This window comes from Vipera ursinii (genome assembly GCF_947247035.1).
Source record: "Vipera ursinii genome assembly, chromosome: 3".
In the NCBI taxonomy this organism is placed as follows: Eukaryota; Metazoa; Chordata; class Lepidosauria; order Squamata; family Viperidae; genus Vipera; species Vipera ursinii.
In genome coordinates, this window is record NC_139516.1 from 154,016,227 (window position 1) to 154,038,352 (window position 22,126).

The window sequence follows — 22,126 nt, forward strand, 5'->3', positions numbered from 1 at the left end:
CAGACTTCTGAGTATATATTGAGTAAGCTTGCATAAATTGATTCCTTTTGTGATGCAAAAGGAAACTTGTCATGACTGTCCACGCATCTGAAAAATCTCTCTTTTGTTTTTGCTCAAAAGTGAGCAAAAGAGTTAGATGGGTTCAAAGGTCTATTCACAGCATGTTTAACTTGAAATACTTCCCTCTTGCCTTCTTTTCAAAGTTATATGCATAGAATTGGCAGCTGAAAGTATAGTCAATTCTCTTGACTACTCAGAATAGAATAGAATAGAATAGAATAGAATAGAATAGAATAGAATAGAATTCTTTATTTGGCAAGTGTGATTGGACACAAGGAATTTGTCTCCTGTGCATAAGCTTATAGTGTACATATAAACAGCAAGTGGTAGGTAATAATAAAGTAATAGGTATAAGCTCTATTGAGTTGGAGGGATCTTACTCCCAGATAACTGTATTTATTCTCAAATACATTGGATGAAAGACCTAAATATCAGTCCTCTATATCCTTACCTGGGAGTAATTCTTTAAGCACAACAGGTCTTATTCAGGACAGATAATTGTATGAAATTGTATTGTCCCTTATTATTTCAGACAAATTACAAGGTGGTCAAAGTCAAAATGACCTTTGGGATGAGTGGTGGCAAACAACCTTTTGCTTTGCTAGTATTGCAACTGGAAAACCAAAGCATGTCTGGAGTGATACTCTGGGGGGGGGTATCGGTTGCAGTATTGTGTTTGTGTCAGTTTTTAATTTATGCCAAGACGACCATGAGTACATTCTGGAAAAAGCCCAAAGAAATCAGGCTAATCAGGCAGAAGATGGTTACGGAAGAGCTATTTTGAGCTGGGCTTATAGCTGTAAGGGCCACCCGTACCTGTGAAGGAAAGAAGGCCACCCCTTGTTTTTGTCTCTTCCCCCCTCCTCCACAACCTTTCCAACCGCTTGTTGCTGTATGTGTTAGTCGACAAAAGGGAGGAGGCAGCAGTGAGGCAAAGAGAGGAGGAGTCTCCCTGGCCAGGCGTCCCTTCTACTCAGTTGTTTTCTTCCCTTTTTCATCTCACCAGACGTCACACAGCCGTGTAACTGTAATACAAGAAGTGAAAGAGGCTGAGAGAACAGGCTCAACTTCTAACCCTGAACAAAGGCAAAAAGGATTTGTCAAGGCGCTACCTCTCTCCCTCTTTCCCCCGCCCCCCCAAAAAGAAGTGGAGGTGAAGAAAAGCTGACCAGGCTCACTTTCTGTGGGAGGAGAAGCAGCTCTCGAGGTTACAGGGCTGTCCTGTTGGATTATGTGGGGCTCTGCCTGGAGAAGTACTGACTCCGAAGGTAATTGCTTTTCTGTGTTCAACTTTGGTTCGTTATTGTTGAAGGCAAGGCAGAGAGGGAGCGTGGTAAAGGGTGGTGGCATTCCAGGATCTAGGGGAAGGAGAAATATGTGTCATATGTTTGTGTGTATGTGTATCTGTAAATCTCCATGCGAATTATGGGATTGTCTCATCACTCCAGTGCAACTGGAAGGCTTTCCTTCTGTTGTGGGAAAGGGTTTTTAAAAAAGAAGACCATCTCAGATCTTCAAGAAATATAACTTCAGCAGAAATACAGATGTGTTTCTTGGGTATGAGATTCAGGCAGCCCAGCCCTAGCTTACTTAACAAAAGAGGCAGGGATGCAACCTGAATTCCAGTTCTCATTTAATTTCTTGTTTTTAGTTTAAGGCAGGCGGGAGCATTTCTGCATTTCAACACCGCTTTGAATTGGAGAAATATCACTAATGACCTGCTGTCCCTTAGAAATTTTGATGGAATTGGGGGTTATGCACGCTAGTTGTCAGGATTTTATGGCCCTTAAGAGTTTAAAAGTTGAAATCTGGCTTTAACATTCAGTATTCAAGCAGAGTAAACAAGAACTCCACTGAAAGCTACAACAGATAAAGCAAAATAAAGGTAATATAAATCAGGCTAAATACCATTCTGAAATATAAGCTTTTTGTTGTATATGCAAGGCATTTTTTCATTGTGTGTGCATTTATGGGAGGAGGGGAAAAAGCCTGTTTAGCAAGGTTTACTTCCTTTTCTGTCAATAGGACATTTAATTGAATTATATCAAAATCAGAAAGGTGTCCTGTTGAAACTTGTATATATGTAATTGAATGCTTTTCATCAGATTGCTGAGAGAAATGATATTTATGTTTGGCTTTTCTAATAAATTAGAAAACAGGGCTGCATAGGAACACTTGTTGTATAATTAGAATTACAGCCCAGTTACTTAAGAAGACATATTTAGTTTTAAAAGAGTAACTGCCATAGTCATCTTGAGTAACCTGTGAGTAATAAAGTATTCTTTGGTTTTGTTTGTTTTACTTTGAGTCATTAGATTGGGCATAACTTTATTTAGGCATAGGCAACATGAAAGCTCCACCTAGTAAATCTGCTTATTCATTTGCAGAATTTTAATTGTTGAATTTGTTAGCTCAGTTTTCTCCTAACTGGCACCTCCACATATGTTGGATTTTGGCTAGGAATGCTTTGAAATGAAGTCCAACTCATCTGGATGGAGAATGGATTGACTATTCTGCATCGAAATGTTTTTGTTTTTTTCAGTCAGAATCTGAATATTTTGTCTGAGTATATTTAAAATATAACTTCACAAGTTTAAATAAATCTTAAATGCAAATTGACAATAGAAGATCAAGGATATTTAGAATCGTCTTGGGGATGCCCATGCCCATACACATGTATAAGAAGTCTTCTGGATCAAATCAAATCAAAAGTCTAGTCTAGCATCTAGTCTGGATCAAATCAAAAGTCTAGTCTAGAGCTGTGGTGGCACAGTGGTTAGAATGCAGTACTGTAGGCTAATTCTGCTGACTGCCAATTGCCAGCATTTTGGCAGTTCGATTCTCACTGGCTCAAGGTTGACTCAGCCTTCCATCCTTCCGAGGTTGGTAAAATGAGGGCACAGATTGTTGGGAGAAATACGCTGACTCTAAACTGCTTAGAGAGGCTATAAAGCACTGTGAAGCAATGTATAAGTTTAAGTGCTATTGCTATCCTTTTTCTCATGGTGGCCAACTACATGATTCTGTGTGTGCCCCATGAAAATGCTGAATGCTTAAAATAACAGCTTGCATTATGTTTTAATATACTGCATTTGAATATGGAGGTTCTGTAACCAGGGTAGGCCATGCATGCACAAAAACATCATTGTACCTGAATACTGCTCTGTGCTGTGCCATCTTGACATTTACATTATTAAAAATACTTTAATTTTTAAAATTAAAACAAATGATTGGGAGTTCTTATGAAAACTTCTTCTGCCATTGATTTCTTCCAGAATGCTCTTGTGCCTCTTGAGAAGTAGATGGGCAACACAGATGGTCAGCCATTAGGCCTACTTTCATTTTCAGCATATCCAACCACACAAAATGAAAACGTAAGGAAGAGGGAGGGTGCACCGTATTATTTCTAAATTTTTAGAGAAAATTTAGAGTAGGAATTGAGTAATTGGAGCAGTGTTTCTCAACTGTGGTAACTTTAAGATAAGTGGGCTTCAACTCCCAGAATTCTGACAGCTGAAGTCCATCAATCTAAAAGTTGCCCAAATTGGGAAACACTGAATTGGGATGATCCAGAAGAAAACTTTGCATGATTCAGGGAATAAAAAGAGGAAGCAGTGACATCCGATTTGGGCAGGTTTACAGTGGGGAAAAGGGAAAGCCAATATCTAGAAGGGACATTGGAATGAGTGATCTTGAAGCAGAGAGAAAAAATATGTGACTAAATTAATAGAATGTGCCAGGACTATGGGATCTGAGAGTTTGTGAAAGCATTCTTGAATATGACAACCGTGGAACCAATAGTAAGCAGAGGCAGAAACTTACAGTTTCAATATTATTTTAATTTTGTCTAGGATTCTTTTGCTCATTTCTGAAAATAATTTCATCACTATGGATAGTATAATAACACGTCTAGGTTGGGGACATAAAGTCTTAGTGGCTCTTATGCTCAATGTAATTGTTAAAGCATTTTAAGAAAACGAAAAAAATAAAAACGCAAGATTATCGACTTATCAAGATAAGCATGATTGATAGGTTGTCTGTCATTTTTATAGGCAGCGTGCCCTTGCTCAAAGCAGAAATTCCACAGTTGTAGCCACATTTAAGTAGATGCGAACCCCTACCTTGGCATGAAAACATTTAGAATTGTGCCTATTCAGAGGAAATTCTTAAACTGATTTAACATTTCTTGTTTGGAAAGTTTTACTGCAAAAGATAACCGACAAAAGCAAGAATTTGTTTGCATTAAAGACCAGCCAATTTTAATATCTCAGAGGGTAATCTTTTAGAGTCTGAGTTTTATGTATAGGTATCTGTAGGATTAAAGGTCGATTATTCAGTACTACGGATGAAGGGGACATTTTTGCCTGATAATGCTGATTGGAGAGCAGGAACCAGATGTTCTTTTTCAACTCCTACACTACTCTGGTGAGCCTCTGACTCGTTCTGGTCTATTGCAAGAAGTAGTGAAGATTTCTGCATCTCTGTCACCAGAAGTATGAGGAAACTATGTTCTCCAGATAATTCTGACATACAAGAAATTCCAGGAAGTTTTAGATCACCCTTACTTTTAAGTATCATTAGCTTTACCTGATACATAAGGATTCTTGATTCATAAGCATTCTTGATTTCCTGAATATTTTTCCAAGTAGAACTAGTTTCATATATTGAAATATTCTCTGCCAATTGCATACAGTTCACTGTTTGTGTTTATAATAAAGCTGATACCCTGAAAAGAATTGTAGGATTTTTTTTATTACCTTTTTATTAAGAATGTTTGAAAAATTAAAGAGAAAAGGAAAAAAGAAAAGAAAAATATAACAGGAAATGAATAAATGGGGAATGTACAAGCATCAGAGAATTTACTGTAGCTTAAATAAAGATTTCAGTATTCCTTGGTCTCTTGCTGAAGTTCAGAGAGGAGAAGGGAGGGGAGAAAGAATTTTAAGCCTGTGTCAATCACAAATGAATACTATAAATGCACTCTTAACAACCTGCTACTGTTGGCCAGATCTAGGTTTCTAGGCAGTTGCTATAATGAGTGCCTTGATATTAAACATGCTAAGTGGCTGGGTTTGCTGATTGTATTAAGCTACAGGTTTTCTAATCATTTTGGGATTGGTGGGTACATTTAAATTTTGGAAAACATTGTGAATGCTGTGGTGGAGCAACTTGCCCATTGATACAATAGTTACCATAGGACATAGTTTCAAAAAAGCTCATTTTCTGGAATCTTAAAAGTTTTGTAGCAGTGCGCTTCTGATCTCCCTGGTTTTGAGGAACAATACTATACAAACCAAATGTTTGGCTGACAAACATATTTTTTTGGAAATGAAGGTGATTCTATAGTGTGTTGCTTTCTGTTACAGTACATTGGCTTCCCATATCTTCTTGTTGTTAGTTGTGAAGTCAAGTCCGACCCATCGCAACCCCATGGACAATGTTCCTCCAGGCCTTCCTGTCCTCTACCATCTTCTGGAGTCCATTTAGGCTCACGCCTACTGCTTCAGTGACTCCATCCAGCCACCTCATTCTCTGTCGTCCCCTTCTTCTCTTGCCCACAACCTTTCCCAGCATTAGGCTCTTCTCCAGTGAGTCCTTCCTTCTCATTAGGTGGCCAAAGAATTTGAGTTTCAACTTCAGGATCTGGCCTTCTATCCCATATCTTAATTAACTGTTATTAGTAGTAATACTATATTAGTATATGTTTAGGTAATCAAAAAGCTTGGCAGGTGTAAAATAAGGTTTTCTATAGACACATTGGTTACCTTGGATGATACCATAATTGGGTTCCTACTGTATGCTTAGTTAAAACCAAACTATATTGTGACAGTGAAGAATGCCTCATTTTTACAAAAAAACAAAAAGCTCAGTAGCATGATGTCCTGATGTCAGTACAATTTATGAAGGCTACTGATCAGCGCAACACAATTAAAACCACAAATAAAAAACAATTATGCTCCCTCCCTAGATCTTTACAAGTAAGATCTTGTTGCCTTGAACTCTCAGCTCTCGCCTTAAACTCTGAATTGTGACAGTCATTAATTCACTTCACACCTTGGTTTCTTCATTTACCATCTGTGAAATTTTTATACTTGACATTGGAGAAGGCATGAACTTATCACCAAATGCAAAAATGCTTCCTTTAGTCCTTTTGGGGTTCTGTTTCTATTGTCTAGATGACAATGCCAATCCTTTGGTGGACTGTTAAGTCAGTGGAATAGTGCAAGAAAATTCAGAATTCTTGTTTCTTGGGAGGAAAAATAGTTTTTCACTACCTTCAGATATAAACATCTGCTAAAATAAATAATATTATATTCTAACTGCTGTTTGACTTCCAGCTCTTCCATATATGTATTCTTACAGTACTTATGGAGTCAGAAATGGGTGTGAATCTTTGGAGTCTGTTTTGAATATACTTCTTGATGTCTTCCAATTGAATGAGTATCAGGAAACCTAGTGTGTGTTCATGCACACTGCTTTATGCAAATAGGCTCTTTTTTCTAATTTAGATTATCCATATAGATTATTCCCCTGAATACCCAAATAATGCAATCTTACTTGCTTCTCCATGCATATAGTACTTGGTGTCCCTTGGAAGACTGAAGAGTGAATAGCTCTTTTGTCGTTAACCATTCTGTTAACTGTGCCAGTTAAGGGCACAAGGTTCTGTTGTGTTGGCATGTAATCCCATTTTCCTCAAAGTAGTAAGCCAGTTTGAGATCTGTTGCCTTATTTTATTGACACTTGTCTTCTACTACCTTCTAAGGACAGTAGAGTCTGTCTATTTTAGTCCTCTAAGAATTGGTTCAAATATCATGACAACTGTTTAATCATGGCAATAACTGTTCATCTGAGTATTTGTACAAGCATCATCACATGATTACACTATATATGTAAAAGACTGGGGAGGGAAATGGAAACCATTGAGACACAAGAAGCTGCTGCTTTTGCAAAAATTGAAATAGGAAGAACAAAACACAGAAATATATGAAGTACTGGAGAACAAAGAATCCCTTGGAAAATATTTTGTTTTAGAATGATTGATAAACTACATTATGCTTCAGAGGTCTCTTAGAAGCAAAGTTTCGTGATAGCAACACTATCAATAATAGTTTACTCCAGCATTATGAGCGGATTTCAAAGTAAGCAAATATTCGGTGTATTTAATATCAGAAAAGTATTTTCAAATGCTGCAAAATATCAAATACCTTAGAATATTTAGAGCAGGAATGTAATTTAGAAATGTATAAAGTGCCAACATTGCTTCTAATAATTCCTGTTCCAGATTCTTTCATCAAGTGAAATAATGTAATGAATATTTGAACATTAAATATGTAATTAAGAAATATATATTGAAAATATTTTGCAGGTTTGTTTCAGTTGATTGTACAGAATAGTTTGTCCTGCCTTGAACTGGATGTCATACTTTGATTTCCATTCCTAGTTTGGAGATAAACTGTAGTTTGTCATATTTGTATTTGACGTTGTTCAAATATAGGGTGAAATAGTTTTTTTTTCAGACCAAGAAACTCCAACCCCTTACATCCGAAAGCTTGATAACATAGAATGGTATTAAAATTGGATGAATAGAACTGAATTCAAATGCAACATGAAACTGAATTATGCCAGCCGTGGTTTCAATGTTATTATCAGATAATTGTTACTTGGCTTTAGTTGTGATTTGGAAGTGGTCTTTAATTTCACACTTAATATAAATCATAATTCAGACTGTAGTTCTAGAATAGCCACAATCAATAACTGATGACTATGAGCTGGCTTGAATACAGCTGGTTTAGATAAATATACCACATTTGTATATTTTGCCTGAATTCAGTTGTTTTGTCAACTTTATCGTATTACCGTGCATGATTTATTTTGGAATTCCAATGTCTTTGTATTCTCAAGCTGTAATGTAATTTTATACTTGATGGATTTTTGTATTGCCAATATAGAAGTGGATGAACTCTTGGGGAAAAGTGAGATAATAATCAAGTGTGCTCCTTCGTATTGTCTTTATTAAATTAGTATTAACAATCATGTGAAGTCCTCTTCAGTATTTATCCATAAATATTGAAAAATGCTGCTAAAAATTGTTAATCCCTGTTCTCTATACTATGTGAACCTCTAAGAAAGTAACAAAAACAGTTGGAGGCAAAAATTAAAATTACAGTACAGCAATTATACTATGCTTTTTACAAGGAAGTGAATATAGTTGCATTTTATCTCCAGAATTCTTAATACATCTAAAAATATTATAAATAGCCTCTCCCCAAAAGAACCTCACTTCCGACAAAAGGCCCCAAACCCCATCCTCATTCCCTTTAATGTTATTGTTTTATTTATTTATTTGTTTGTTTTTATATACCGCCCTTCTCCGGAGGGACTCGGGGCGGTGTACAGAGCAAGGTAGGTATACAGTTAAACAATAGTAAAAACAAATGAAACCCCAAGAGCTATCAGGCCAGGCCGGACTGCTGGAACAGGTAGGTTTTTAAGTCGCGCCGGAAGGTGCGAAGGTCGGGGGCCATCCGGATTTTACTATTATATCCCTGTGATCTTTGGCCCCTGAAAATTATTTTTTAGAATTAATACATATACGTGTTATTTCTGTCTTATATGATAGGCTTCATTAACCTTATCCACTAAAGTAGTTTTTTTCTTATTATTTCATGTTTATATATAACTCTTACTGAATATTTGAAAACTCTGTAGGAAAGAGAATTGATGTTGAGCAGTATTAGCCTTAATTCCAAGACTAGACATCAAAATAACACCTGGAAAGAAAATTCTTGCCCAAACCTGTGCCTTTAATTTGTGAATTCTTCCTCTACTTGAAAACATTTTCTGTTTCTATCAAAGACCATGCAGTATTTTGTCAAAAGAAAAGTACCTAATGCTAGTATTCTTCGGTAGGATCAAAATACTTTAAATGGCAAGTGCATTTCTGTTGTTTCTGTTTGTGCATTTTAATTTAAGCGAGATAGTGAAAAGCATTCATTTGTTGCATTCATTATAGGAGCTATTAATCACTACTGTAATGTAATCCTTGTCATTGTGAGCTGAGAACTTCACAAATTCTGAAAATTGCTCATTTTTCTTTCCTTTGGATCTGTGCTAAAATAAGAATTAAAATGGAGAGTTACAAATACCTTTGAGGAAGCATTCATGCCATTATTGCTTTCGTAGAGCTGTAATAACTGTGGCCTGTTATTTAGATTTTATTTGGAGATGGATTGCTAGAGTGTCCACCAAGGTGTATACCAGTATTTTTAATTCTTTGTCAGTACATCTGGTATAATTATCCAAAATGTAAGAAGTGGATTCACATAGAGCCTGCCTTTCATCTGACGTTTATGCCTACAATGTCAGTAAGCTTGGATATATTTGGATGAGAAGGAAGTAAACTTCAACTAAGACAATTCCTGGCAATCTTTTCTTCAGTGATAGCTGGAAGACTGCACTCTTCCATGTTAATAGAAAGAAAGTGTTTGACTGCATGTAGAAAATGAATGGCTGGACAGTAAAATCCAACCGAAAGGGCCATTTATTTGAGTCGACATCTTCAGTATAAATATTTGTACCTTGCAGCAACATTCCTTTTTCAAAGCAGACATCACACATATTGTAAATATTTATACATTTTCGGTGCTAGGTTAAAGCTGTTAGGATTCAAGTTATTGCAAAATTCTGATTTCTTATTCAGAGTTATTCTTCTCTGATTTCTTACCTATTCCATTGAGACATCAGTTTTGCTTTGCTGCAAATATTAGGCATGGACAGGACATACTACTATGAAAAAAGGGGCTTTGGGGCTTACTTCAAAATAAGAGTGCACATTCTAGCTGCAAACTTTTTTTGTTTCTTCTTCTCTGCCATTTCCATCTTTTATTCAAGTTCTTTCCAATGTTTAATTTATTTATTTTATTTTAATTCCATTTATATCCCGCCCTTCTCCGAAGACTCAGGGCGACTTACAAGCTTAGCAGTAGCCTTCATTCTATGTATATGCCTGCTTATTAGGGCTGATATGCTCTAGGTTTCAATTTCTTGAGTTGATGGCTTGAGCATTAGTCTTGCAAACTATTTTAATATCTCACCTAAATTAACGCAGTGTTCTAAAAAACTGCTGGGAAATGTTAAAAGTTATAATCCATAAATAAGTGAAAGGTGATTAAGTTTGGGAAGGCTGTTCTACTCATTGCAACTAGCCTAGTTTTTCAGAGAGAATATACATTTATATAATGCAGGGCTGTATTTTTGTTGCTGTGTAAGTGTTTAATTAGGGTATTTGACATTTAGCAAGTGTCTGCCTAATGGTTCACTGAACCTTACTTCCTCCTTCAGCCTAGGCCCTAGGTAATCTTTGGGAGTTAAGATCTGAATAGAATACTAGTACAAATACTTCAGTTGTAAAGCTATTTCAGTTGCTTTCTGTTGTATGCCTTTACTCGATCCATACTGCTGCATCAGCACTGAAGGTTTTTTTTTATATATTGTTATTATAGCTAGTTTATTCTTGCATTTTTGGATTACAGTTAAACTTGTTTATGCCAGGGATCAGAAGATACATGTTCATATATTTTGAGATGTGCTCAGTATACAAGGACAAGGGAGAAAATGTGTGTAAAAGCTGCCAAATAACTTATTACCCAATAGGTTTGCACCAGTAATGTTTTGTTCTTTGCAGTTTGTGGATTTATTGCTTCTTAGTTGTGAGATAATACTGAAAACACTATGTCTTGCAAGCAGGTTTTATTTTGTCTGTTTTATCCAGTGGTGTTAACAGTATAAAATTGGTTGCATCCAGAGGAGGCTTTTTCTTTTAATGCAAACATCCATCACGTGTGATTCTCCTGTGCTTTCCACAACTTCAATTTCCTCCTCCCCTTTTTAATGGAGCAACATTGTTATGGATGTAAACTCACCTGAGTCTCTTCTGATTGACATGAGCCATTGGGAGAACGAGTAGATTTTTTATTGATTTGTACCTCGCCTTTATTATTTTTACAAATAACACAAGGCGGCAAATATATCTAACACAGCCTCCTCCTCCTATTTTCTCCACGACAACCCTGTGAGGTAGGTTGGGCTGAGAGAGAGAGAGTGACTGGCCCAAAGTCACCCAAGTGGCTTTTTTTTTTGGTACCCTAAAGCATCTGGAAAATTCAAAGTTCTTTGATTTAAATGTTTGCAGCAGATACTGTTTTAGCTTTGAAGTTTTAAAACATTATAATAGGAGTCTGTTAACATAGGATGGGGAGGTAATGCAATTTAGTTTTCTTCTACTCTTATCCCCAACTTAACACATTCCATTGTGTATTTCTAAATTTGGGGGCTTTATATATTTTATTTGTAATATAAGAATTGTGGAACATGCATGCACCCTCTAGATATTGGATGGTGATTCCTACACTGATTTGTAACAATGTCCCATTCAAGACAGAAGGGAACCTTTTGAGGTTTTATTGCACTCAGCTAAAGGTGAAATGCAAGAACAAGGGAGGTCACGAGAGAAATTCCCCATTTTACTGGTAAATCTTTGCCTATTGCTTGAAGAAGCAATTCTATACCTCTTCCTTTCTTCCTTATGCTGATCTTCTCTGTGTTACAATTACATGAATAATGTGGTTGCAAATTAGGAGTGTGTAATAAATTCTCTGCTGTATAAAAAGTTACAAGATGTTTTATTAGATTTCAAAATGAGTTGCATTCATTGGATTTTAAAAAAAATATTTGTCAAACCTATTCATTTGCATTGGTATCAGTAAGATAATGCTTTGTCAGTCCACTTCACATGGATATTTTGATAAATCTATTGGCTCATGAAAATTAAAACATGTTTTGTTAATTTCAAGTGAATAATTTAGAACTTAAAGCTATGCATGGGAATGGAATTTAACATGGAGCACAGCTTTCTCATTAGTGATTTGAAAGCTTCAGTTAACAAAACCAGAAAACATTTTCTTGTCTTCATTTTGCATTCTAAGCAGCTTATGAAGCCACAGTTTTGGGGTCACTGTGGAACTCAGTAGGATTTCTAAATAGTTACTGGATGATATTTTTCACAATCCTTTATGTTATGTGCTTAAATAAAATGGTATGATTTTATCCTTTGGCTTTTAAAGTAAGAACAATTTCCAGTTTTGTATTCCTAGTGCAATGCTGACTATAGAGCAAATGCATTTGTAATACTTAGCTATTTTTAGCAGTCAAGCTTGATAGTATTGTTGAAAACAAAGACAAATATTTAGCCAGTCATGGGAATATCTAGAAACAGGAAACTTGGAACTGCTAAAATTATTTGATCATTTTGTCTCATAATTTGGCTTAGTTTTTTATTGTAATTAATGTTTCATTTTACATTGTTTTAAATATAGCAATATCTCAAAAAAAGGATGCCATTTGGTATCAGATCTGAACATCTCTTTGGAAAAACAAGGTTTTTCTTAACATTGTTTTATTAAGTTGAAAGATGACAAAATCATAATTTCAGTAACGTACATCACTAATTTTAGCTTTCAATTCATGATATCTTTGCTAAGGAATAAGATGACTGTAAGAAACCAGAATTATTTAGGTAAGGCATATATCCATGGCTGAACTGATGTTTATATCAGTAACTATAATTGATATTATTAGCAATATAATTTTTCAGTTCCTTTTTGATACTTCTGTCAGACAGTATATTTTTGGTGCCAGGTTCTGTTGCATTTTCTTCTTTGAGCTATATTCTGCAGAAAATATTTTATCAGTTTGCCTGACACTGTTCATTGCTCATTACCTTTCTTGACTTGTACTCTTAACCTACTAGTTGTGCATTCTTATGTATTTTAGCTAAACCCTGATAGTCTAGAGATGTTTCTAAAGTTTGGTTTCAGCAGACAAATGTGACTGTTGGACTTTGGCGATTTTCCACTAACCAGCCAAGCATACACATTCTTTTCACTTATAGAAACTGTACTATGAACATTCTGTTAATGTTCATTCCTCAAACAGTTGGAATGTTTGGGAACATTTTGTGATACTGAACTCAGAGAGTCAGTTTCAGAAGACTGTGTGCTACAAGTAGGATATAATATACATTGCTACTATTTCCACTGTGGAAATTCTTTTTTGTCAGATTGCAATTCTTGATATAGCTGTCCTATAATTATACTTTTCCTTGGTTCATCTAGAAATATAATACATACAAGCCATGCCTGTGGTATTATTAGTATTTTGGATGTATTGAGATAAAGGCATATGGAAAAGAAATGCTTCTATAGTTCTTTGTTCCTTTTGATTTTCAGGCATTTTATGAATTCAGAGTTTATTCTTGTGCAAGACTTGTTTAATTACACCTAGATCAAAGTGGCATTAGAAAACACCCCGCAACTATACTTATTCTCACACTTAACTTTTTCTTCCTCGAAAGGGGTAATGGAGGATTTTAAAGGATTTGTTCTGTAGTATTCTATATGGTGAAATCATATTTACTCATATCCTATTAATAAATCTGGGTTGAAACTGGAAAGTAGATTAATTACAGTTTCCAAATGTTCTTTCTCGATGTTCTAATAAAAGTGTGATTGCATTTCAAGTTGTGTAATAGATCAGTAACTGCAGTCATAATCTGGGTTGAATGAGTAAGCATCTTTTAATTTGTTTAAACAAAAATACATGGTTTTGTAAACTATTTAAAAGCCTTAGCAGCTTTCTTCTATGAATTAATTACTGGTAGGCCATGGAAAACTTGAGAAGACTAGTATTAAGTGAGTGTTCTTATTTATTGATACATGAATATGTTTGGGAGACAAGAGAGTAACAGTCCAAAAGCATATTTTTATTCAGAGTGTTGGTGCTGACTATTTAAAAAGGTATTCTGAGGGGGTTTTAATTTAACTTTAAATTTTAAATTTTAATTTGTTTTAATTGTGGGCTAGTCTTAATTTAATTCTTTTTTAATTGTATTTATTTGCATTGTTTTAATTCGCCCTGTAAACCGCCCTGAGTCCTTCGGGAATAGGGCGGTATATAAAATCAATTAAATAAATAAATAAATAAATATAATAAAAAATAAAATGCAAAATCAATTTCACTTTTAAAAACATATAATTGAAATAACACACCAAATAAACAAGCAGCAGCAGTAAGAACTATCTGTAGCTAAAGAAACAAAAAATAAAAACATACCCAGTTAAAATAGCAATAGCTCTTAGATTTATATACCCCTTCACAGTGCTTTGTAGCCCTCTCTAAGCGATTTACAGGATCAGCATATTGCTCCCAACAATCTGGGAATTCATTTTATTGACCTTGAAGGATGGAAGGCTGAGTCAACCTTGAGCCAGTAGGAATTGAACTGCTAAACTGCTGGCAATTGGCAGTCAGCAGAATTAGCCTGCAATACTGCATTCTAACCACTGCGCCACCACAACTCTTGAGTTGAAAATGATTCAAAGCAAGAATATGTGAAGAATACACTGAAGGAAGAAATATCTTCCTGTCTAAAGAAGGGTTGGCAGCCTGATGCCTTTCAAACAATTTGTACTACAATTACCATACTCCTTTGCTATCTTAGATCAGGGCTTTTCAACCTTTTCACCCATTGTACCACTTTTAGGATAAGGCAATGTCCGAGTACCATCAGTCGCCCAGCAAGGTATCAAAAACTTGACCAAAAAGGAAAAAAGTGATAAAGTACAGGTAGTCCTCGACTTACAACAATTTGCTTAGTGACTGTTCGAAGTTACGATGGCACTGGAAAAAGTGACTTATGACCATTTTGCATACTTATGACTGTTGCAGCATCCCCAGGGTCATGTGATTTACATTCGGATGCTTGGCAATTGATTCATACTTATGACGGTCACAGTGTTCCAGGGTCATGTGATCACCTTTTGCAACTTTTTGACAAGCAAAGTAAATGGCGGGTGGGGGCAGCTCATCACTCAGTTTGCAGGGTGCCTGTGTGGGGGGAATCCATGTGTCTCTGATGGAGGGGGGTGGGACTGGGGTGGGTGCCCTTCTTCCTCCCTCTCTCCCATTGTCCCTTCCTTCCCTTCCTCTCTCCCGCTGTCCCTACCTTCCCTTCCTCTCTCCCGCTGTCCCTACCTTTCTTCTTTCCTTACTTTTTTTTCCTTTTAACTTGATCCTATTTGAAGAAGTTCTTTTTATTCCTTCACCAACCTCAGTTCATTCTCAGCAGTTCACAATTCTGGGCTTCTTTTTTGTCACCTTTTTGTTTTTCTAGTTGTTTCCTAAGATTTTTGGGTCGCTTCTTTTCTTTTCTTCTCCATTCTCTGAGCAATTGTGCTTTCAACGACTCCAACTCCCCCACCCCATCCCACCCCGTCTCCTTTCCCCATTATTTCCTCTTGCTACCAGTCACTCTCAGTTTAGGAAAATCGCTTTCTGAAGTCCAAGATAGGGAGGTATCACACAGTCACGCTTACGTTGCAGTTGCCCTTAAAGTCCTGAAATTGGGCTTATTTTGCTTCCATAAAGATTGTTTTTTCCCATGCAGGCTTTGGCTGCCTCAGAAGGCGCGAGGGGTCTTGCTCCTTATCGGAGACGCGCAGAGGGAGGCCAGAAATCCACCCTCAAAAGGCGGTGTTGGGATGGGGGCAGAGCCTGGGACTGGGCGGGTGGTGCCCAAAGGCCTCATCAGGGATGTGCCCGTTGGAAAAGGACGGCTTTGGCGGCAACCACATGGAAGACAGGCTCAGTGCTGAGGCGACGGACGGAGTGCAGTCTGGGAGGACGCGGCTTCTCCGCAGCCTCACTTTGGGGGGGACTCACTACCCGCCTGCCCGCCTCCGTGGCTTCTTCCCTGGGTGCTTCACGGCCAGCTCTATGGCAGGCCTGCAAAGGGCGATGGGAGAGGAGTGGGCCATGTGTGCCTTGGATAGGGCCACACTTCTCCCAGGGGGCGGGCACCCAGGCGCAGGGCCAATCATGAGCCCTGTGCGGGGGCAAGCACTGGGAGCCGTAGTAGAAGGCTGAATCGCCTTTAGCTGTAAGTGCTTGCACGTGTTTGTGTGTGAGCATGGATCAATGCTGCTTTCCAGGTGATAAGTGCTTATTCGGGGCTCAGCAGACGCGCCTGCTTTCACTGAGCCCTGACAGTCCCAAAGAAGTGCCGATCAGCTGCAAAGCAGCTGTCGAGCCCCGTGGGCCCGACACACAATGTAGGAGGGGGGGAAAGCTCAGGGTCGACTCCCTCCCGAACCTTCTCGCCGGATGCTGGCTTGTGGGTTGGTGGTGGGGCTACATCTCTATGTGGATATGATCCTGGTGCTTGAGCCCTGGCAGCCCCAGTGCCGGGCCGCCACCTCCCTCCGAGCCTCCTCACTGACTGGGGCTGCCACCAGGAGACTGGAGCCCATCGGCAGAGGTTGGGGCCGGCCCTACAGAGTCACCAGCTGATCAGTGTGTACAGCCAGCCCGACCTCTGCTGAAGAACTCCAGTCCACGGAGAGCTCCTGGTGGGTCGACACAGCAAGGCCGGTGCATGGGTGCAACGCAGGTGGGGAGGAAGGTGACGCTGCATACCACCAGCCTGTTCTGAACCAGCCCTCTTCCGGCCTTGTAGTAAGGCAAACCCCTATTCAAACAGAAGAGACTGGAGAGCGTCCAAGGCTGAAAAGCGCCTGCCAAGATTTATTACTCAATTAACAGAACAAGAAACAAAAACACTGGAACTTGAATCCTCAAGCAGAAGGGTTGCTTTCAGCAACCAGCCCCTCCCCAAACACTCCTTTTATTTAGAGTTCAGGGCGTGGTCTCCCTGTGCCTCCTCCCGAGGAGTCCCACAGCCTTTCTTTGTTTGTTCCTGCTCGACTGCCTCCTGTGTCGGGCGTCCTTGAACAGGGCCAACTGTGGGTCATCATCCTCCGCACTATCGGGCTCACGCAGCTGAGAAGAGGTCCCCGGCTGAGGGCTCTGCAAAGCCTCCAAGCCATCATCAGCCGGTTCGTCTTCCACACCCTCCTCCTCCCCCTCATCTGAGTCATCCGATACATCGGAACCGGCTGCCGGACCCACCGGCTGGCCCTGAGTCATAACACAGCCCAGTGCTTGCATACCACCAGTGGTACGTGTACCACAGGTTGAAAAGCCCTGTCTTAGATAATGTCACATGGGACTTGAAAAAACAAAGAATTAGGATGGCATAAAATGGTCTATACCCAATTTAAAATATTGTTCATATTTTAGGGCAGGGCTTTTCAACCGGTGGTACGCGTCCCACTAGTGGTACATGAGCACATGGCTGGTGGTACTTGTAGGATCGGTTGAACAGCTCTATAAAAAAAGAAAAAGAAAGTAAAAAGCGTTTTTTTTTACTAACCTGCTTTCAGCTGCATTCCGTTTCTCCATTTGCTTCTTTTCGCGTGTTTGTGGGATAAAAAAAGTTCCACGAGACTAACTTCTCGCGAGATCTCGTGAGAAGTTAGAAAGTCTCATGGAACTTTTTCTTCTTTTTTACCATAGTCCCACAAACATGTGGTGAAGGGGAGAAGTGGAGAAACAGAATGCAGCTGAAAGCAGGTTAGTAAAAAATGCTTGGGGGTGGTGAGGGCATCTGGGCGGGGGTGGGCGCTGGCAGAACCTGGCTAGGCTTGTTCTGTTCAGACGTCTTTTGTGCTCGCTGAAGGAAGGGAGGGAGCCCCGTCTTTCCTCCCGAATGCTCAAGCGGGGTTTCTGCGGGGTCTCCACTGCAGGGGGGGTCCATGCCTGCAGCCATGAGGACGCCACTGGGATTCCCCTCCCCACAGCCTGATGCTGGATTGGCCCTCTGTAGAGAGCTTCCAGCGTTCCGCTGGCCTCCTGGAGCAGTCGGGGCTGGTTCCAGGCTCACCACCCCCCTCCTCTCTTCGCTGGCTGGAGCCACCTCTGAGAGGCCAGCGGAACACCAGTAGCTTTTCCCCATTCTCCTCACCGGTGACCCCCTGTAGAGCTCCATCAGTGACATGGCTGGGCCAACGGGGCGCACAGCCAAAGGGGCACAAAGCGGTGGAGGTTAGTCCGCAGGTAGCCCCGGAGCTGGAGGGGGGTGCACAGGCATCGCAGTTCTGACAGCCGGCGCGCCCCACGGAGAAGTGCCTGTGACCTTTGCTTGGCCTCGGCTGGACTTCTCTACCTGGCGGCCAGCGAAGGGCAGCAGGCGGGCAGGGAGGGAGGAGCTGTCGCTGCACGGCAAGGCAGGTGGGCAGGACAGGCACTGCTCCCTCATGGCCAGGTAGGGGAGGCACCAAGCGCAGCAGGGGAAGGCAGCCGCCCGCCTCTGCTTCCCTACGTTCGCTTGGTTGGCACACCACTCGCCCTCTGCCAGCCGAACCAGGGAAGCCAGACTGTGCTGCTCTTAACAGGCCTCGCGGTAGCGTGGCCGAGCTGTGGAGGCCGGGCCAGATGCCCTCAGCTCTTTGCCCCCGCAGTGCTCCCAGACACCCTTTCTTTGAACTCCCCGGCCAAAGCTGCACTTTCGCTCCCTGCCCTCTTGGTTTCCACGGAGGGTCCCGAGGCAGCGCAGCAGGTGGCCTTCCTCTCCTGCAAATAAGGCCGGGAGCAACACGCTGGGAAAAGTGGGGCTCTCCAGAGTGGGGAGACGCATCCTGCGCCTGAGTCCATCTTTTTTACACACACACACACCCCTACCTACACCTTTTCCCAGCCAAGATCAAAAAGAGGAGCAGCCCTGAGTCTCTATCTGTCAGGTAGTAAGGTGGCATCCTGACATCCCTGGAGAAACTCCATTGTCCTTCTGGTTGAGAAAGCTGCCTGGTCTCTCCTTTTGTTCTTTTTTTTTTAACTCTGGCTGACCAAATGGGGAGGGAGGGAAAGTATGTGGATGGGGAAGGGAAGGAAAAGAAATAAATGGATGAAAAAGGGAAAGAAAGAAAAGGAAAGGGAAGAGAGAAATGTGAGAGAAAGCAGGGAAGAAGAGCAAGTAGGGCAAAGAGGGAGAAAGGTGAGGAAAGAAGGAAAGAAAAAGGAAAGGGTGAAAGTTGGAAGGAAGGAAGGAAGGAAGGGACAATGGGAGAGAGGAAGGGAAGGAAGACAACCCACCCCAGTCTCACCCCCCCTCTACCAGAGACCCACGGATTTCCCTCCCACAGGCACCCTGCAACCTGAATGATCAGCTAGCCATGCCCCCCTCCCCAGCCATTACTTCGCTTGTCAAAAAGTTACAAAAGGTGATCACACGACCCTGGGACATTGAATGTTATAAGTATGAATCAGTTGCCAAGCATCCAAATGTAAATCACATGACCCTGGGGATGCTACAACAGTCATAAGTGTGCAAAATGGTCATAAGTAACTTTTTTCAGTGCCGTTGTAACTTCGAACAGTCACTAAGCGAATTGTTGTTAAGTCGAGGACTACCTGTACTTTATCATTTTTTTTCCTTTTTTTTTGGTCAAGTTTTTGACACCTTCTGGGTGACTGGTGGTACTCGGATAGTGCCTCATCCTAAAAGTGGTACAATGGGTGAAAAGGTTGAGAAGCCCTTTTTTAGGGAATAATTTATAGTTTGTTTATCTACTTGCAGAATAGGGAGGAGCAAAGAAAGAGTAAATGGCTACAAGCCCCAGCAAGTTATGAATACATGGTAGGCAAGGAACCTTCATTTACTGTGCAGTGGCCACAATTATCACCAAAAAATATACGGTGGTCTCTCTGCTTTTAGGAGGATCTTTATACCTTTTTACATAGCAGTCACTTGACTTCTGTATGAACCACTGGTGGTCCTCAACTTACGACCACAATTGAGCCCAAATTTTTTGTTGCTAAATTGGATGTTTAGTAAATGAATTTTGCCCCATTTTATGACCTTGCTTGCCACAGTTGTTAAATGAATCACTGCAGTTGTTAAGTTAGTAACATGGTTGTTAAACAAATCTGGTTTCCCCATTGACTTTGCTTGTCAGAAGCTTGCAAGCATGATCCCAGGACACTGCAACCATCATAAATATGAGTCAGTTGCCAAGTGTCTGAATTTTGATAATGTGATGCTTCAATGGTTCTAAGTGTGAAAAATGGCCATAAGTCACTTTTTTTTTGGCTGTGTGCCTTCAAACGGTCACTAAATGAACTGTTGTAAGACAAGGATTACCTGTGTATGGAAATGAAATCTGTTGTGTAGATGCTGTTTAACTCTTGGTGGCTGATTTGTCTTAGTGCCAAACTTCCAGAAATTCCCTAGCATTTCTGGATTTAGCTTGATTTAGGATGCTGACAGTTTTCCCGTTGAAACTATTGTTAAATCTTTCCATGTATTGTGAAATTAAGGAGCTTTTATTGTGTCTCCTGACAGCTACTTCATAGAAGCACTCTGCTAGTGTTCTGTCTATCCTGTGTAGTGGCTGTGACAGTCCTTATATTGTGTTATAGATGACTCCTGATTTTTCTTTCTGGGCTATTTTGGTTTACTTAAAATGTTTTGGAGGGTTTTAGTTGGTTCATGTTCTGTGGCGGTGCCCTATGATTGTAGTGGTCTGCTGGTTGTTTCCAAGATATGTTTGGTTTTTATGGCAGTGTTATGCTTTTCATGGATTGTGTTAGTTATGCTTAAGTGGATTAAGTGGTCGGGCACTTTTTGACCATTTTATTAGAACTGGGGTACGCGGTGGCTCAGTGGTTAAAGATACTGAGAGTTTGTCAGCTGGAAAGCTGACAACCTGGCTTCGAGACTCAAGTACTGCATGACGGGCTGAATCCTATTACTTGCTTCATCTTCTGCTCACCAAGCAGTTGAAAAGCATGCAAATGGGAATAGATAAATAGGTACCACTTTGGTGAGAGGGTAACAGCATTCTGTGCATCTCGGCATATAGTCATTCTGACCACATGGCCACAGAAATGTCTTTGGACAACTCTGACTCCTTTGGCTAAGAAATGGAGATGAGCACCACCCCCTATAGTTGGACACAACTAGGCAGGGGAAACAACGACGACGACGACGATGATGATAATGATGAAGTTCGAAGGGACCTTGGAGGTCATCTAGTCCAACCCCCTGCTCAGGCAGGAAACCCTATACCATTTCAGACAAATATCTGTCCAGTCTCAGGCAGGTTATTCCACTGGTTAATTGTTCTGTCAGGAAGTTTCTTCTTAGTTCTAGGTTGCTTCTTTCCTTGATTAGTTTCCATCCGTTGCTTCTTGTCCTGCCTTCAGGCGCTTTGGAGAATAGCTTGACTCCCTCTTCCTTATGGCAGCCCCTGAGATATTGGAACACTGCTATCATGTCACTCCTAGTCCTTTTCTTCATTAAACTAAAAAGGTAAAGGTTCCCCCGCACATGCGTGCTAGTCATTTCCGACTCTAGGGGCCGGTGCTCATCTCCGTTTCAAAGCCGAAGAGCCAGCGCTTGTCCGAGGACGTCTCCATGGTCATGTGGCCAGCATGACTAGATGCCAAAGGCGCATGGAACACTGTTACCTTCCCACCATAGTGGTCCCTGTTTTTCTACTTGCATTTTTACGTGCTTTCGAACTGCTAGGTTGGCAGAAGCTGGGACGAGTAACAGGCGCTAATATCCAATTCCAGCAGCCATTCCTTATATGTTTTAGCCTCCAGACCTCTAATCATCTTTGTTGCTCTTCTCTGTATTCTTTTCAGTCTCAAAATCTTTTTTACATCATGATGACCAAAACTGGATGCCTTTACCTTTTCTTTATTAGAAGACATTTCCTTTTTCTGGTGGTCTGAGTTGCTGCAGTATGTTTGCACTTGTCTAAATAATATTCTTACAAAGCTTCTTTTCTGTAGAGGTGGGTTTGTTGCCTTGGCAGTTGAGCACTTGGTTAGTGTGTGTGGTTTTACAATAGACTTGTTTCTAATTTCTAATTTGCGGCCATTTTCTCTGCTAATGAGGATACCCAGGAAGGGTAGTATGTTGTTGTTTTCTTCTTCCTTTGTGAACCTTATTCCTTTGAAGATGTTGATTGTTTCATGTGTCTTCTCTAGTTGTTCCTTTTTTATTATGACAAAAGTGTCATCTACATACCAGCTCTGTATTTGAGCTGCATGTGTGGGAGTGCTATACTTTCGAGACATTGCATTACACACACTGCTATGCATC

The 22,126-nt window shown here is 40.2% G+C and overlaps 1 protein-coding gene across 1 annotated transcript in view; it reads left to right on the top strand.

Moving 5' to 3' along the window:
• The first annotated feature begins 1,064 nt into the window (after nucleotides 1-1,064).
• The window catches only part of ZNF516 (zinc finger protein 516), a 123,985-nt gene continuing 102,923 nt past the window's right edge, over nucleotides 1,065-22,126 (top strand). The window contains exon 1 of the mRNA XM_083359963.1: nucleotides 1,065-1,328. The gene's annotated coding sequence lies outside the window, so the exon portion shown is untranslated. The remainder of the gene's footprint in view (nucleotides 1,329-22,126) is intronic.